We start from the raw sequence: 18,452 nt of genomic DNA, 5'->3' as shown, positions 1-18,452 counted from the left end.
CAAAAGAAACCATCAACAAAACAACAAGAAAACCCAAAGAGAACATATTTGCAAACGTTATCACTGATAAAAGTTTATCCTCCAACATCTACAGGCAACATACAATTTAGTAAAAGGAAGATAAATAATCCAATAAAAAAAAATGGGCAACGGACCTAAATAGAATCTTTTTGAAAGAAAACAGAAGGAAGGCCAAGAGACACAGGAATAATGCTCAAAGTCTCTTATTATTAGAGAGATGCAAATCAACATGACAATGCGGCATCTCACATCTGTCAGAATGGCTATTATCAACAAATTAACAAATGACAAATGTTGGCGAGGATGCAGAAAAAAAGGAACACTCGTGCACTGCTGGTGGGAATGCAGACTAGTGCACCACTATGGAGAACAATATGGAGTTTCCTCAAAAAATTAAAAATGGAACTCCCATTTGACTCAGTAATCTCACTCCTAGGAATATATCCTAAGAAACTGGAAACACCAATCAGAATGGATATATGCACCCCTATGTTCATAGCAGCACAATTTACAATAGTTAAGATTTGGAAACAGCCTAGGTGCCTGTCAGCAGATGACTGGATCAGAAAATTATGGTACATCTACACAATGAACTACTATGCTGCCATAAAAAGAAGAAAAATTTTTTTTTTAGGCTTTACAATCTTTTTTGTTTTGTTTTGTTTGAAGCATTACAAATAGTAGTAAATATGTCTCCTTTATTACCCCCCCCTTTACCTCCCCCATTCTCCCCTACCCCCCAAAAAGAAGAAATTCTTACCATCTGTAGCAACCTGGATGGAACTGGAGAACATTATGCTAAGTGAAATAAGCCTGTCAATGAAAGAAAAATACCACATGATCTCACTCATTTGTGGATAAATAAGAACATTATAAACTGATGAAGAAAAAGATAGATATAGAGGCAGTAAAACATCAAACAAACTGTCAAATTATAGCAAGAAGGTTAGAGAGAGGTGTGGGAGATAAGAGGTCAACAGAAGGACTTGTATGCATACAGATAAGCATAACCAATATATGCAAAACTCTGGGGGCTGAGGGCATGTATGGGAGTGGGGTAGGGGGGCAATGATAAGATATGTACACCTATAATACCTTCATAAAAATGAAAAAAATTATTTATTAGATCACTGGTTTAATATAAAAGGACACAACTCAGGCCCTGGCCAGCATGGCTCAATAGCGTGTCAGTCGGTGTACTAAAGGGTCACAGGTTCCATTCCTGGTCCCAGTTAGGATACTATGGCAGGCAACCAATTGATGTGTCTCTCTCACATTGGTGCCTCAGTATCTCTCTCTCCCCCCTTCCACTTTCCTTAAAAATAAATGGAAAAAATATCCTCGGATGAGGATTAACAACAACAAAGAGGATGCAACTCAGAAACAGCCAGATGAGAATGATGCATAAGCAAGGTATGAGGAAGGGACATGAAAATTCCATGATCTCTCTCCCAATCTCTACATGTTTGCCAACCTGGAGGTGTATTTATTTTTCTAAGTGTAATTTTATTATCTTCATAATGAGCCTATACACTTTTGAGGGCATGACTTGGGTATAACATTTCTACCCTTGTGAACATGGTTAATCTCAGCTGGTGATCACAATTACTCTTAATGTCTGATTCCTCTAACATTTCTGTCTCTTTCTTTGGAACTGCTCATGACATACTAGTAGATATCACTCATATTTCAAAAGTGCTTATTCTTTGAGTCAGTACATCCCAATTTGAGGAACAAAGAAAGACTCACTTTAGAAGCAGAAATGTTCTAAAACATTGAGAATACAATCCACTTTATAAATATTGCACAAAAGTTGGTGATTACTTGGTGCTAATGGAACGGAAAACTAAAACTTATAATCAAGCACTGATTAATATCAAAGTGAAAATACAAAACTTAAATGTCATAACAACTTTTAGACCTTCAATTATAAATCCCTAGCTCCACTTCTGCCGTCATCCCTCCTCCCAGACATCCCCTTCCGCTATCATCCACATTTGAGAGACACTGAGCTAAGTTTTGGAGAGCTGCTATGAAAATAGCAAAATAAGCCTTAGCTGGTTTGGCTTAATGGATAAAAGTGTTGGCCTATGCACTGAAGGGTCCTAGGTTTGATTTCCAGTCAAGGGCACATTCCCAGTGGGGAGCTTGCAAGAGGCAGCAGATCAATGATTTTCATCATTGATGTTTCTTTCTCCCTTTCCCTTCCTCTCTGAAATCAATAAAAATTTATTAAAAAATAAAAGTGAATTCTAAGTGTTTTTTTTTTTAAAGCAAAATAGTTTACTCATTAATGCCTTATCTTCAATTATCTCATTAGATGAGTCATTCCTCACTTAGCAGCAAACCAGGAGAGTGGGCGCAGGCCAGTTGCACTGTTATGAGGTGAAAGTAAAGTTGGAAAAATTTAGAGCTTTACATAGATACTTAGTACCTTTAAATTCTGGCACAGCTTCCACAGGTCAAACTTTTCTATGTCAGAGCATAATCCAGGAAGAAGCCATTAAGCGAAGTGTGAGTTTCAAGACAAAAAACATGGTTGCTGATGCCAGGTACTGGAGCCAAGAAGAATGGATATTAGGAATTGAGCATAGTTTGCAATGCACTATTCACCAGAAAAGAGGGAACGTGAGAGGGAGCTAGACTGCAGAGTAGATGGTTGGATACTATGTAGAAAGTGAGAACATGGAGCTAGAGAGTTTAGAAGGGACAGTTGAGGAAGAATGAGGTAAAAGAAAGCTTTTGTTCATTTATTTTCTTTTTGGATAGGAGATGAGCATATTTAGAGCTGGAATGACTGAAGATTCAAGAGAAGTGGTGCAAGTGATGAAACGAGGATGCCTATGGTGAGGACTGAACTGAGAGTATAGGAGGAGAAATTTCCCAGAGGCCATAGGAAGAAAACTCTTCCCTCAGAGACTCAGGTAAATCTCATTGTCATAATGAACCACAGAAGAGGTTTTTGATATAAGTAGAAGAAACCAATTTAAGCCTATTAAATAAACACAAAACAAAACAAAACAAAACAAAACACAGAAGCCTGGCTGGGCCTCAGGAACATCCAGAGCCAGCAATCTCCATGATGTTCTCAAATCCTTTCCATCTACCAGATTCTTCTCTTAGGCCTGCAGGTCCTCAGCTTCTTCCATCTGGAGGGGAAACAAGGCTGACAGATGCAGCCATGGGGGAGAGCCTGGACCAAACCTCTTGACCCAACCCCCAAATTCTAGGGAAAGGCTTTTACTGGTCTTTCCAAGTCTTTAGGAGCCTAACTGTGGGTCAATAAATTGTGTCTAGGCTATTGGGAGGAGGTCCTATGTAAGCACATGCCAGCACACATGGGATCACACAGATGGAGTGGAAAAGGGGCTGTTTTTACTTAAGAGTGTGTCCATTAATACAGTATATGTAGTTTGGAGGTGGAGGAATTTGGAAAATCTGAGATGTTCATACATCTCAACTTTATTTTGTTTTAGTTCTGGGCAAAGTTAGAACTTTTGTCAAGCAATAGGGAATAGATGGAGATTTTAGCAATTGAAGGTTTGTAAAGCTACCATGTGAAATGAGAAAGCTAATAGAACAAGTGAGCAATATTGAGAAGAATTCAGGGTAGAAAGCATAATTGTGTCATGGAGTCAATCAGATTGATTCACTTGACAGATTTTATTGATAACAACCTCAATTATCTCCCAACATCCTGGATATAGTGCTGCCAGTGGAAGTAGGGACCTTTTGTGGAGGTACAAGAAAAAAATTTCCAAGTACCATGTATGGGAGGATAAAGTGTAGTGGTAAGATTTATTGGAGTGGAAATAGAAGACTGCCTCCAGGTTCCTGGTATCTTATCTCTGTCCATCCCACTCTGGAAAAAGTCCAGCCTTGCCTTCATCAGGACCAGAAATAGGGCCAGTGTACAGAAATTCTGTGCCATGCCAAAGCTTAGTCCATTTCAGCCTCTATCCCTATCTGGCTAGTGAGTCTCTATTTCTAGCTGGACTGTGCTCCAGCCAGTACTGCATTGCTGTACCCAGGCTTGCACTTGGAGCCTGCATTTGGAGTTCATGTGGCTGCTAGGGACACATGGCTGCTATGGAGAGAGAATGCATGAATGATCAGGGCTAGCATGTGTTAGAGAGAGAGAGAGAGAGAGAGAGAGAGAGAGAGAGAGAGAGAGAGAGAGAGAACCGTGTTAATGTGTTAAGCTTGGATTTATTATCTCGGATTTCAAACTAACCAATCAACTTCTCAATTCTTTGTGGGCTGGTGTTGGGCCCTCCCCTAACCAATCCATTTCCTAGATCTTTCAGGGTTCTGTGTCCCTTATCTAATTCAATCCTTTTCCCAAGCTAGACAGACAAGTCTTTATGGTTGCCATCTTGGCTCCTTCTGTGAATGTGCTTACCTCCCCTTCACCCCATAATCCTGGCAAGTGGACCAGTCATATCCTGTGGAGATTGGAAAGCCAGCCCTTCCTTCCCACATGGGAGAAGGAAGGGTGTTAATTCCCTTGGTGGGGCAATGTGGTGGTCCCTGGGATGTCTGAAGCTATACATTCCAGACTTAATTCAGCTTATTGTCTGATTCAGCTCCCTAGTTGATTAGGCTTCTTAATATCTGATTCCCTTTGCATGTCTGATTCCCTTTGCTTTCTTCCTTTATTAATATTCAGTTACCCATGCTAACAATGACACCAATAAAAACAGATAGCTGGACTGATGCAGGGTTGGGGAATGGAAATACAGATGTTTCAGGTATAGAGGGTGAAAGAACTCAGTAGAGAAAAGCTCTGAGGTAGGTGAAGACATGTCCACAGAAGAGGACCAGGGACTGATGAATGCAGAGAAGTCATCAGGGTTGAGCTAACAAATTCTTGTTTCATTTGTGTCTTTTGTGATGGCCCTTCCCAATGGAGATGACCCCTTAGATAAGGTGAATACAACCTGGTTTGTTCAGGAATTTCCATGTAATTACCAGTGGCACCTCTTTTTATTAGTGAAAGGTCCAAATTTGGATGCTGAATCACTTGGTCAGTCCATACTAGGCCAGGTCTGAAGTAACTGGGGAACATGGTCTCTTGGGGATGTGTTTTCTCTGTTGGTCATAGCCCCAGACCTGATGATCTAGAAAGAATAAACCCTGGCTCTCAGCCTGCTTCTCTTCTGATCCTCCCAAGGGAAATGGGAACTCCTGGGAATTTCCAGTGTCTGAAGATTTGGGATCTTCAGGTAAAGAATCAGGCAGAAACAAAGCTACCCTGGCCTATCTTTTATTTATTTATTTATTTATTTATTTATTTATTTATTTATTTATTTTATGGCTCTGCAGGGAGAGGCCATATAAGTGGAGACTGGAGGAAATGTCTTCATTCCTAGTTGGCAACAGGTATGAAAATGCTATTCATATCCAAACTTTATTTCCCAAGGCTATCTGATATACCCAGAGTGCTTCAGGGCAGGGAGTCCCAGAAACCACTTCAGTTATGATCACCCACTTCAGTTTTTCATGACATAAAAAAGACATGGGGTCATGCTGGAATTGTCTCTGTTTCCATGACAGTGCAAACCAACAATGTCTCACACATAGTTAATTCTCAATATATACTCACATGATGGAATGGGTGTCCTCCTTAGGACAGACTGGGGCTGTTCTGTCTGGGGAGCCTCAATTGGTGGGTGTGAGCTTGGTCTGCAGAAGAACTAAATGAGCAACAATATACTGAGGAGATGGAGCAGCTGAGGATGGGGAAGCAGGCTGTCAGGACCTGGGCCAGAATTCTTCCCAGTCCCAGCTGGTGATCAGCTTATACTCTAACACACAAGGATTAATAACCAGGGCAATTTTATCCCAGTCCAATTGTAACTACAGATGTAGGCTTATTGGGTGAAACATTTGGCTCATTCATGAAATATGATTACTTGGGTTGTCAAAAGCACTATTTCCTCCTGAGCCTGCCATTGGGTGCAGCCTCCTCTCTTGGGCTGAGTGGACAGATGTCTGTGTTTTTGCCTGTTGGGTGAGCTGACATCTCACTTGACCAATGACAGAGGAGAAGGAAAAGGGTGTGTGTGTGTGTGAGAGAGAGAGAGATGGGGGGCGGGGAACTGAGGTGCCAGATTGGGTGAGCACAGAGAGGCTGGAGGGAAAAAGACACTTGGAAAAATTCTAGAGTTCATTGCAACCACAAGTCCCTAAAGCTTGAGGAGTGGGGAGGCAGTAGAAGGAGGGAAGAAGGCTGAGAAAAGGGGATGCCCCTGAGTGTACACTTGCATCACTCCGAGACAGCAGGCGCCCGCAGACTTAGTGTGGTGAATGGCTGGCGGCTCCAAAGCCTGGAGATTCAGATAATCAAAGCGCTGTTGCTGGTAACGCAGAGATGAAAGGCTCCCCAGGCCAGTCAGTGTTGTGCTTTGAGCTTTTATCTGAGCAGCCAGCATGGGAGTGTGGCACTGGAAACATGGTTCTCTCCAATTGCTGAGGTCTGAGTCTGGTGCTTCCTGATGAGTCCATTGGGCTTTCGGAAGTGGGGCAGAGCCTGCGGTGACCTAACATGGTCTCAGGATGGGGCCCGGGGCACATGACTGCACCCCTCCACCTTCCGGCCAGTGTCTGGGCACCTCTTCTTGCTGGCCAGGGCAGATGCCTGTTATTCCCTGCAGACACGCCCCCGCCAGTCTCTGCTCCCCATTCCAGGCCCAGCCAGGTCCATTCACCCTCACAGGACTTGGGCAATTGCTTCCCTCTCCATCCACCCCCTTAGCCTTCCCCTCTTTTCAGTCCCAGGCTGAAACTCCTGCTCCAGGAGAGGTTAAAGCTTCATTCCATGTACTTCATCCCAGAAATTAAAAAAAAAAAGGGGGGGGTGTGTGGAGGGGAGGTTCTTGGGGACCTTGAGAGGAAAGCAAACTGTCTGACATTTTCACTCAGAACCAGAGACAGCATTAGACTCGGGAGTCCTGGTGGGTAGGAGAAGAGGCCGAGTGGACGGTGGCTTTTAATGAAACATTCTTAACCCCCCCCCCCCCTTCTTCTTACCTAGTGTCCTTAATTGATTGATGCTCCTACCCCTCTCGCCCCACTCTCCGTGCAGTGCAGACAATCTGGAGCCTAAACGCTACCCCCACAGCTCAGGGCTCCCAGAGCCACCTTTGAGCGAGGGAGACCCTGCAGGCTGAGCCTCTGGGGCGGATCTCAGGGTAGGAGGCTCACATCGCCATGGTAACTTCTTCCTGTGGGAATAATGAGCTCCTGAATGTGCAGCAAATTGGAAGGGGACCTGCTGAGTGCCAGATGGGGCTTCAGGCAGGCGCGGGGGCTAGCAGGGCTGGAAGTGGGAGTGGGGGACGTGACAAGAGACCTAAGCATGGATGCAGGGCTATGTGCTTCCTCTGAGTCAGAGGGGGCCACACTTGCTGGACACCTGACGCACAGTGCTCTCCTATTGCTGCCAGTTAACCGATGGATTTGCTGACTTACAACAGCCACCACCAAGCCTTGGACTGCACTAAGTGGGATGGCTTCTTTCTGTGGTTCTGTTCTAGTCCCCTGGTGGGAAAAGAGACCAAAAGCTCCTGTTGGAAGAACAGGAATTTGAGCTATGGAATTCAGTTCTGTGTGACTAAGGCCATTGATTTCTTTTTATGCGTTTTGAAGTTTGTTTAAACCATAAAACAAGTATGATTATTTTCCAATTCGGAGAAGTATAAAATAAAAAAAAAGATCCCCAATTCCCAGTTCTTCCACCCAAAGATAACCTCTGATAACATTTTGTTTGTTTGTTTGTTATACTTTCAGATACTCTTTGCATACATATTTAGATATGGATGTAAGTATATTTACAAAAGTAGATTACATAGCACATGATGTTTTGTCGCCTGCATTTTCATTCAACTTATCACACAGACATGGACAGATGGAGAAAAAAAACTATATCATTATTTCTAGTGGTGTTATAGAATTACTATAATTTATGAACCAATTTGCTATTGCTGGAAATTTAAATTGTTTCCTAGTTTACACTCTGCTACATGTTGATAAAGCTCCTTATATATACAGTTTTACACACTCAGTCTGGCTAGTTTTCTTAAGGTAAACTTCTAGAAGTACAATTACTGGGCCAAAGGAAGTGGTCATTTAAAAATTTGAAGCACATCCCCAAATTTGGGGTCTGTGAATAATTTAGGAGCCAGTAGGCTTTATTTTTTCCTTCCTTGGTATTGGGAAGACAGGGACAGGTCCATAAAATATGGTGTCTTGGTTTATATTTTCCCTAAAGCATCGTGTGAAATAAGAATTTGGGTATAATTAGCTTTTTCTAGAGGTGATCCAAGAAGCAGCCTACAGTAAACAATAAAAGGTACACTAATGAACAGCTTACTGCTCTGGTTGACAAGCACCCAATCCCCCTGGGGATCCTCTGAGAGAACATAGCAGAATATTCCTTAGAATTGACCCTCTGAGTTTTACAGAGCATTAATATCTCTTCAGATTTTCTGACTTTCTTCACTGATATTTGGAAAATGTCTTCAGGTAGGCCAAGGGGACATGGCAATCTCAGCAACACACGAATTATTACTCTTTTCCTTGAACCCAAGCCAAGGGATGAGTTTAATCCAGGACAAAATTGCATGATGGATTAAGATTTTCATTATCACTTTCCCCTTCCATTTCCATTCCCTTGGTGCCAGCCCCTGCTGCCCAAGGCGCCTGATGTATTTAATTCTCCAAGACACATCAAAGAGGTCTTCTCAGAGATTTACTTATAGTGTTAGAAACAAAATCTGTCACTTTCCAGGAATATTTAAATTTTAAGACAGGAGCCAAAGTGGAGAATCATTCAGCACCAAAGGAATTGGTGATAATGCTGGCATTTCAGGCAGCTGAATGCATCTCTGGCAAGGGTGCCACAGCTTGCTGCTGGTCCAGCAGAGGAATTCTGCTTGTCCTCTCCTGATCTGCGGCAGGTGAATGGCAGCAGGAAGTGAAACAGAAAGGATGAGTCCAGAGCCTGCTTCCCTTACCTGAATGATACTCACTCACTTATGGATTTTAGAAAATGAGACAATTGTTAAGAAGAGAATGAGCAGGTAGAGGGAATAAAGGAAGTATTTCCACTGGTTCCAGGTGAAATGAGGTATTGAATGAGGGACTTCGAGCCTCAGTGTCCAGCTTTTCTTCCTATATTCTTGTTTGTCTTCCTTACTCTTTGGCCCCTCCTTCTCAGCATAATTAGGGATCCACCATTTTTCTGCTATCCCCTAATGCTCATGCTACTTAGAGCTCTCTCCTGTACCCTTTCTTTTCTCTAGCCGCACATGCTTTCTGGGCAGCCAACGTCCTGCCATGGCTTCCACTGGTGTCACACACAGATGCCACACAGATGGTGGCCCAGCTCTCTTGGGAGCTCAGACCCCACCTTCCCAGAAGCTGAGGGCATCTGGGCAATTGGAGGAATCTTGAGACAGACATGCATTTCTTCCAGTCTGTGTGTTCTCTGATTGAAATTTTGAAAGCTGTAGTTTCCAATTAAGTTGTAAGCTGTTGTACATAAATTCAAGGGCTTTGGCTTTTACTTCCTTGATTAGCCACTTGCGGTGAATAGCAGACACTGATTGAATTGATCCCTATGAGAGTTTCTCCATCAGTCCCATTACAGGGATGTGAGAGAATGAGGTCCTGCCCTGTGCAGGCACCTTATTTTTATTGATACAGCCCCCTCCAATCATCCACTTACCAGTAACCCTCTCTTTACTAAATCTAGTAGACTTTCTCCAGTTCTCATTCTCCTTGCTCTCTTTGAAGTATCTGTTTGCTAGTTGCACTATCTTGAAACTCTATCCTTTCTTGGCCTTCATAACATTTCACCCTCTCAACATTCTTCTGTCCAATGAACCGTTTCATTTTGTCTCTTAAACATAGTTCTCCCTTCACACTCCATCATTTGGAGCAGCATGAGGTAGTGGAAAGAATGCAGGATTTGGAGCCACAGGGACTGTATTTGATTCTGGGCTGAATCATTTATTAGTTGGGTGACCTCTCTGAGTCTCACTTTTTTCCACTCTAAAATGCAGATAATCATGAGGTCTGAAGATATTGTAGGTTAAGGGCGTGATTCAAACTAATTGCTAAGTGATGTCAGCTATGGGTGTTCTTGTGTGATTCTGCCAAACATTACACAACTTTGTGTTGACCCATGGCTCACCTCTGGGCTGAGAAGTGCTAGCACTCTCTCTCCGTCCCTGATTTCTCTCCTGCATCTGGTCCCTGAATCTACATATCTGTTAAGTATTTCCACTTTTGGTATCTTGCCACAACCCCAATATCAGCCTGCATAAACCATCCAAAATTTCTCTTGCCAGGATTTCTATGATTCAAATGTCTACACTGCTATTTCCCAGACTTTCAGGCTTGAAAAGGTTGGAAGTGTCTTTAGTTCAGCCATATAGTTTGCCTTCCATATTTGGAAATAATGATTATTATTGATAGAGTGCTTCCACTTTGCATTTCTCACTTAACCTTTTGAAGTAAAATATTATACAAATGAAGCCTGGAGAGGAAAAATAATCTGTCTGAGGAGTGAGTGAGTGGCAGAGCAGGACTTAGATACAAATACTAGCTTATTTCATTTCTTGGAGATTTCTTCTGTGGAAAGACTTTTAGCCAGGATGGCCCCAAGTCCCACTAATTCAAAATGCTTAAGTCTCTCCATCTGAAAAACAAACTGACAAATATTTCCCAATATCTGCCTCCAACTCCCACCCTTCTTTCACCTTCGTTTCACAGATAAATCATTGAAATTTGTACAGATCTACAAGATTGTTTTATTTTCTTCTCTTTGGTTCCTCAATCACTGTAGCCCAGTTTTCACCTTCCCTGGAATGGGTCTCACTAAGGTCACTTGATCCCCATGACACTTGTAGCTCTCTCCATACACGAGTCTTGCTTAATCTTACTTATCACAAGCCCTTCTTCCTCACAACAGCCATCCCCTTAGTTTTTCTCCTGAATCACCTTCTATCTGTCTAACCATTTTTTTCCTCATATTTTTGGCTCAGTGATTTTCAACCTTTTTCATTTCATGGCACACACAAATTAATTACTAAAATTCTGTGGCACACCAAAATTATATCTATATTTTTTGCTGATTTGTCAAAATAGGTATAATTTTGATTCATTTACAAAAAATAATAATAGTAGTAATTACCCATTCTTTTTTTCTCCAAAATGACTTAAAAAAAAATCAGGTGCCTACCATTAGACCCCACAGTACACATACTACATATGGAGGCATAGCATATCAAGCTAAAACATAGAACCAAACACAAAGAGGTAGCCAAAATGAAGAGACAGAGAAACATGGCGCAAATAAAAGAAGAGGAGAAATCTCCAGAAAAAGAGCTAAGTGAAATGGAGGCAAACAACTTATCAGACATAGAGTTCAAAGCAATGGTTATAAGGATGCTCAACAGCTTTAGAAAATACAAAGAAACTATTTTGAAAAATCAGTCAGAAATGAAGAATACATTGAAAAAAAAACATAGTAGGTTGGAAGCAGTGGATAAAACCAATGACTTGAGAGACAAGGTAGAAGAAAACACACAATCAGAGCAGTAAAAAGAGAAAATAATTTTTTAAAATTGGGATAGTTTAAGGGATCTTTGGAACAACATAAAATGTAACAATATCCACATCATAGGGGAACCAGAAGGAGAAGAGACAGCAAGGGATTGAGAACCTATTTGAAGAAATAACTTGGTAAGGGAAAAAATACACCCAAGTCCAGGAAATGTAGAGTCCAAAATAAGATGAACCCAAAGAGGGCCACACCAAGACATCATAATTAAAATCGTAAAGGTTAAAGACTAAGAGAATCTTAAAAGCCACAAAGACAGTTAGTTACCTACAAGGGATCTCTTGTAAGACTATCAGCTGATTTTTCAAGAGAAACATTTCAAACCAGAAGGTGTTGGCATGAAATATTAAAACTGGTAAAAAGCAATGACCTGCAACGAAGACTACTTTACCAGCAAGTTTATCCTATATAATAAAGAGGTAATATGCAAATTGACCATCACATCCTCACAAGATGGTGGCACCCACAGTGGGGGTGGGGCAGTGGGATATGGGCTCAATGGGCCACCTTCATCCAGAACTGTTGACTTCCCCGCATGCCACCTGTTACCTTCCCTCTTGTGCTGGTCTCCCTGCCACTTGCCTAGCCTGGCAGTCCATCCACAGACTCCAGAGTGTTAGGCAGGCAGTGACCAGCAGAGTTCATGCTGAGGTGGATGAGGAGGGTGTGTGGGCCACCATGGTCCCTGCAGCGGGGGGACAGACTGAGACTTTAAGTGACTTGTCCATGGCTTCTGGGTGTTGCTGGGCTGGGCTTAGGGTGGGGAGGGCTAGAATGGGTTGGGGTGGAGTGGATTGGGTGGGGGCAAAGTCTCACTGCAGGCTGTGGGCTGGGGAGGAGCTGAGGTTTAGTGTGGGAGATAGGGAGGAGCGAGGCCCGCCGAAGGCTTCGTCCATCTGGAAGTCCCCATGGGGTGTGGCACCACCAGGTTAGGGCAGGTAGAGAGAGCACCTGGGAGCCCAGCCCGGGATTGCCTGGACCCACCTGTGACAGACGCTTTTTGTGGAATTTCAGGGTCACCCAGCACTTCTCTTAATATTTTCAAAACTGGCATGATGCACGTGATGCACCTGAGTGGGAGTCCTGTACTATAGAAAGTGGGTGTCAGGAGTGGCAGCGAGAAGAAGCCTGGGGTCCAGGGGGTCTCCAAAGTGGGTCTCCGAAGACTGACCTCCCGCCTGGGTGGGAGGAAGGGCTGAGTTGAGAAGATCTGCAGACAGGAAGGAGTAGTGAGCAGGGAGCAAGCATGTCTCACACAAATCCCAGTTGTTTTGTGGTAATTGCTATGCCTGGAGTATTGTGTAAACCCTGGAGAAAAAATGTATAGGTCATTTCAGCTTTTATCTCTTAAAAACAGGATTTTTAAACTGCAGCTCTGTTCAACATACTGAATGTAAAGCCCCGTATTTCTTTGAAGGGATGTGACCTAACATGGCAGTCATGTCAGGATTAATGATATATCACTTAAATTGATATCATGTGGTTAAAAAAATAGGACTTTGCCTAAGTCAACAGATAAATTCCTATTTAAAATTCTCTATATGAAAATAAAAACAGAGGAACTGTTGCCTTTCTGAAAAGATGTCTATATCCTTTTAGAAAATGAATTAAGAAATAGCTTTGCTTTAATTGCCATGATTCTCTTATGATAATATTCTGACTTTTCTGGGAGGGGTTTAGAGTTACAGTTTTGGTCACATTTTTAGATCAATGTGATTCCTCCCTCCACCTCCCCCTAGCTATATATTTCAGTTGTAACTATAAGATTGATCTAATTTTGCATTCTTATTTATGCTAATATTCTTTTACAGGCGACTTTGGGGGAGGGCACAAAAGTCTTCTTTGAAGGGTTTTGGGTAGTTACTGAAGGGTGTCAGAAGCAGTGTTGATTGATCTATTTGGTTTGACATTGAACTCTCAGAAAAACTATCAGACATTACTGAAGACATTGAATGCTGTTAGGTACCGCCATACTGCTAAGGCCAAGTTCCTTTGCATAATGTGTTGAACTGGCAGTTGGACATCCTCTGAGGGGTCTTGGATTGGAGAGAGTGCAGGCTTGGCTGAGGGAGCCCTCCCTCCCCCACCATGAAGGGATTTCATACACAGGGCCTCTCGTTATTTATAGTTGAAAGAGAAATAAAGATGTTCCCAGATAAGAATAAACAAAAAGAATTTGTTACCACCAATTAAGTATTTCAAGAAATGTTAAAGGGACTTTTAGGAGAAAAGGAGAAGGAGAAGAAGAAGAAGGAGAAGGAGAAGGAGAAGGAGAAGGAGAAGGAGAAGGAGAAGGAGAAGGAGAAGGAGAAGGAGAAGGAGAAGGAGAAGGAGAAGGAGAAGGAGAAGGTGAAGGAGAAGGAGAAGGAGGAGAAGGAGAAGGAGAAGGAGAAGGAGGAGAAGAAGGAGAAGAAGGTGAAGAATAAAAATAAGAATAAGAATAAGAATAAGAATAAGAATAAGAATAAGAATAAGAATAAGAATAAGAATAAGAATAAGAATAAGAATAAGAATAAAAGAAAGGCCCCGGAGGAGGCTCTGGCTCGGGAACTGGAGCAAGAGCAGAGGCGGCTCCTGTCGGGAGAGGCAGCTGCTGCGGCAGAGGCTGCAGCAGGAGGAAGAGGAGGAGGCGCGCCAGCTTCAACAGCGGAAAGAGGAGTCTCTGAGGCTGCTGCAGGAGCAGCTGCAGAAGGTCACTGAGGAGGAGGGCACGCAGATGAGAGAGGAGAGCCAGAGGCTGGCCCTGCTCCGGGCCCAGGTCCAGTCCAACGCAAAGGCAGATGCGGACCGAATCAGGGCGGAGCACCAGGCCTCCCTGCAGAGGCTGAGAGAGAAGCTGGCGGCCCTGCAGGAGGCCGAGAGGGCCAGCTTGGAGCAGGGCAGCCAGTGCGTGCTGGAGTGGCTCTGGGGAGAGATGGAGGCTGTGGAGAGGAGAGAGCAGGCTGCCCTGGATGCCGAGAAGGAGAAGGCCCGGCAGTAGCGGAGGGAGCAGCTGGAAGGGGAGAGGGAAGAGGCGGCAGCAGCGCTGGAGGCAAAGCACAGGGCTGAGCTGGCATGGCTCCTGTCCTCCCTGGAGGCCAAGCACAGAGAGACGGTCTCCAGCCTGCAGAAGGAGGTAAAGGAAGTTCAGCAGAAGGAGGAGGCCCAGCAGCAGGAGAACCGGGGATGGGCGGACCAGAGAGCTCGCCAGCTGCTGGAGTAGGAGCAGGAGCTCAGTGGCCTCCTGAGAGAGAAGCGCCGGGAGGTGGAACAGGAGCACGAGAGGAGGATGGACAAGATGAAGGAGGAGCACCTGCAAGCCGTGGTGGAGGCCAGAGAGCAGTATGAAGCCGAGGAGAGAACGCAGCGGGCCCAGTTGCTGGGGGACCTGACTGGGGAGCTGGAGTGCCTGCGCCGGACCCACGAGCGGGAGCTGGAGGCCGCGAGGCAGGAGCAGGCCAGGCAGCTGGAGGGCCTGGGCTGCGGCACCGGGAGCAAGAAAAAAAAACTTCAAGATTTAGAGGTGGAGCTTGAAACCAGAGCCAAAGAGGTCAAGGCCAGGTTGGCTCAGCTGGACGTTCAGGAAGCCACAGCCACCCAGCAACACCTGGACGAGGCCAAGCAGGAGCACACGCACCTGCTCGAGTCCAACCGGCAGCTCCGGAGAACTCTGGACGAGCTGCAGGCCCTCAAGCGGGAGCTGGAGGCCCAGGTGGACCAGCTGCAGGCCCAGGCCCAGGCGCTGCAGAAATGCATCAGTGACCTGGAGGCCGAAGCTCAGAGGAAGCAGGAGGCTCTGAAAGGGCTGGCGGCCGAGGCGAGCCGTGCTTCCTCCTCTTGTGAGCCAGAACTCCACATCAAGGACCTGAGGCCAGCCCCTGGCACCAAGCAGACCAAAGAGGCACCCCCTTCTGTCTCCCTGAGCCCAAAGAGGCACCCCCTTCTGTCTCCCCGAGCCCAAAGAGGCACCCCCTTCTATCTCCCCGAGCCCAAAGGCCGCCGACTTGTCCTTGGACAGCTTCCGGCACTACCTCTCTGCAGAGCGGGAGGCCCTCCGAAGCGCCAAGGCCTTCCTGGTGCGGCAGACATGCTCCATGCCCTGGCGGCAGGCGGCCCTGAATGCCTCTCAGCAGCACTGGGGCCGCGAGCTGGCCGCACCGGAGGCGCCGGAGGACCTGCTGGGCACCAAGGCCCTGGGCGGCGACGTGCACAAGAGCCTGGAGGAGGAGGCCTGGCACCTGGGGGAGATGCAGTCTGCCATGCAGCCTGCTGCAGAGGACGGAGGAGAAGCTGAGCTAGCTGGAGGCCTCTCTGCGGGACTTGGCTCTAGATGAGGACACTCTGAGAGGGCCCCCCACCAAGAAGGTGGTGACCTTTGACCTCAGCGACTCGGAAGACACTAACAGTGGAAGCTCAGACTCCTGTCCCCTGCATCAGGGCATCCTGCCTAGCCCTGCCTTCCCCCACAAGCTCCGATACTTGGACAGTTCCCTGCAGAGCATCAGCAGCCAGCTGCACCAGGTCCTCAGCCTGCTGGGGTCCTCAGCACCCTGCCGCCTCCGCCGCCGCCGCCTCCCCCGCAGCCCAGGCAGGCCGTGAATGTGGATGACTTCCTGGTGGAGAAGTGGCTCAAGTACTTCCCAGCTGGGAGCCCTGGCCTCTGCAGCAGCCCTGCCCCCTTGAAGAACAGGCTGGGCTACTGTCTGCCAGGGAGCAGCTCCGCCTCCTGCAGCACCCCCTCTGGCATGCCCCTGAGGCTGGCAGCGTGGGTCTGCAGGGCATGATCGAGGCTAACGGGCGGTGGCTGGACCGCTACAAGAGTGACCCCAAGTTGCCTCTGTGCTTAGTGCCCACGCCAGCAGCCCCGGGCCTCCTGCAGCTGAGCCTGGATGAGAACAACTGGCTGCAGGTGCACCGCTGCTGAGGCCCAGCCGTGTGGCCCCGCATCTCCCAGGCCAGGGCCAAGGAAGCTCTACGGGGGAAGCGGGCTGGTGGAGAGGATGGCAGATCTGAGAGCAGCGAGCCCCTGCAGCGACCACGGAGCCGACTGCAGGCCGACCGGGGCGTCTGAGACCTGCGAGGACACGGCCCCTTCGGGGGCATCGCAGGCGCTGATGTCCGAGGCCCAGGTTTCCTGTGGCAGAGGTGAGCTCGCGTCTGCCTGCAGAGCTCCGCAGTGACGTCCATCCGGTCCTCGCCCCATGAGCAAGGCCCTGTATCCCGTGTCCTGTGCCTGCGCCTGGGACGCTGTCTCTCCAATACCTTGGCGCATGAGCTCAGGCCATTTCTTTCTCTCTTTTCTCCTCCTCCCCCCACTTTTTAAAACATCTCCTTTTTTGAGTTCTCTGTTTCTCCTTTGACTATCTCAGGATTGGGCCCAGCCCTGCGGAGGGGCACCCCTTCCCTCGGCCTCACTGTGCTGTCCCAGGGCACCTTCCCTTTGCTGGGCTCCTCCCGGAGCCCTCCCTGTGCTTCTCAGGTCTCAAGCACACAGCTCCGACGACAGCCGCCCGGAAAGCTGGCAGGCTCGGGGCCTCTCGCCCTTCACCCCGGGTGTGTGCCCACATACGTGTTCTTGTTTCTGTCTCTGTTTTCTACTGTGCCACCCTGCTCAGCCCGGATGCTCCGTCTAAGGAGGTGGGGCGGGGCCGGAGCAGAGCCTTAGAGGGAGAGTGTGCCCAGGAGCCACTGCCGATCTGCACAGCTCCTGCACCCCTTTCACCAGTGGCCCCAGGGGTACCTCGACACATCCTCTGATATCTGTGTCGGTGCCCATTATTCTTGTCCGGAAAGCTGTGGGGCTGCCATGGCCTCTAGTGCATAGAGACCGACCCTCCCCCTCCCTCCACGGACCTCTTAGTCATGGACTAGGAAACAAAAACCCGATGCTTTTTCTTCATCTGCGGCTCGGCTCAGTCTGCCACATAGAATAAGGCCCTTGTTCCGTGGCTGATCCTGTGGGACTAGCGTAGGCGTCGCCCCATCTCTGTAACAAGCCTGTGTTTGTGCCTCCATTAAATCTGCTGGCCCATTCAAAAAAAAAAAGAAGAAGAAGGAGGAGGAAGAGGAGGAGGAGGAGGAGGAAGAGGAGGAGGAGGAGGAGGAGGAGAAGGAGAAGAAGGAGGAGGAGGAGGAGAAGGAGAAGGAGGAGGAGGAGGAGAAAGGAAAGGGGAAGGAGATAGAAAAGAAGAAGAAACAGAAGGAAATATTTAAAAAATGGAATGGCAATAAATTCATACCTCTCAACAATCAATTTAAAAGTAAATAGCTTAGCCGAGGCCAGTTTGGCTCAGTGGATAGAGCGTTGGTCTGTGGACTGAAAGGTCCCAGGTTCGATTCTGGTCAAGGGTATGTACCTTGGTTGCAGGTGCAACCCCAGTAAAGATGTGCAAGAGGCAGCTGATCGATGATTCTCTCTCATTGATGTTTCTAACTCTCTATCCCTTTCTCTTCCTCTCTGTAAAATATCAATAAAATATATTAAAAAAAATAAATGTAAACAGCTTAAATGCTCCAATAAAAAGACTTAGAGTACCTGCATATACAATATAATAAAACAACACCCCCCAGCCAGCATGGCTTAGATTGATTCCTGGTCAGGGTTATGGGCTCAGTCCCCAGTAGGGAACATGCAAGAAGCAGCTAATCAATAATTCCCTTTCAACATTGTTGTATATCCTTTTCTCTCTCTCTTTTCCTGTCCAAGATCAATAAAAATATAAATTTAAAGAAAAACAACACCTATATATTTGCTGTCTACTGGAGATGCAACTCAGAATGAAAATTATAGAGGCTAAAAGTGAAGGAATGAAAAGATATCTCA

General features: G+C 46.3%; 1 pseudogene; it reads left to right on the top strand.

Moving 5' to 3' along the window:
- Positions 1–17,662, top strand: part of LOC118716357 — a 34,697-nt pseudogene extending 17,035 nt beyond the window's left edge.
- Positions 17,663–18,452: the final 790 nt, after the last annotated feature.

The sequence above is a fragment of the Pipistrellus kuhlii genome, unplaced genomic scaffold (assembly GCF_014108245.1).
Source record: "Pipistrellus kuhlii isolate mPipKuh1 unplaced genomic scaffold, mPipKuh1.p scaffold_m20_p_1, whole genome shotgun sequence".
Taxonomy (NCBI): domain Eukaryota; kingdom Metazoa; phylum Chordata; class Mammalia; order Chiroptera; family Vespertilionidae; genus Pipistrellus; species Pipistrellus kuhlii.
Note: the sequence above shows the minus strand (reverse complement) of the source record. Positions and strands in the feature narration are given on the sequence as shown.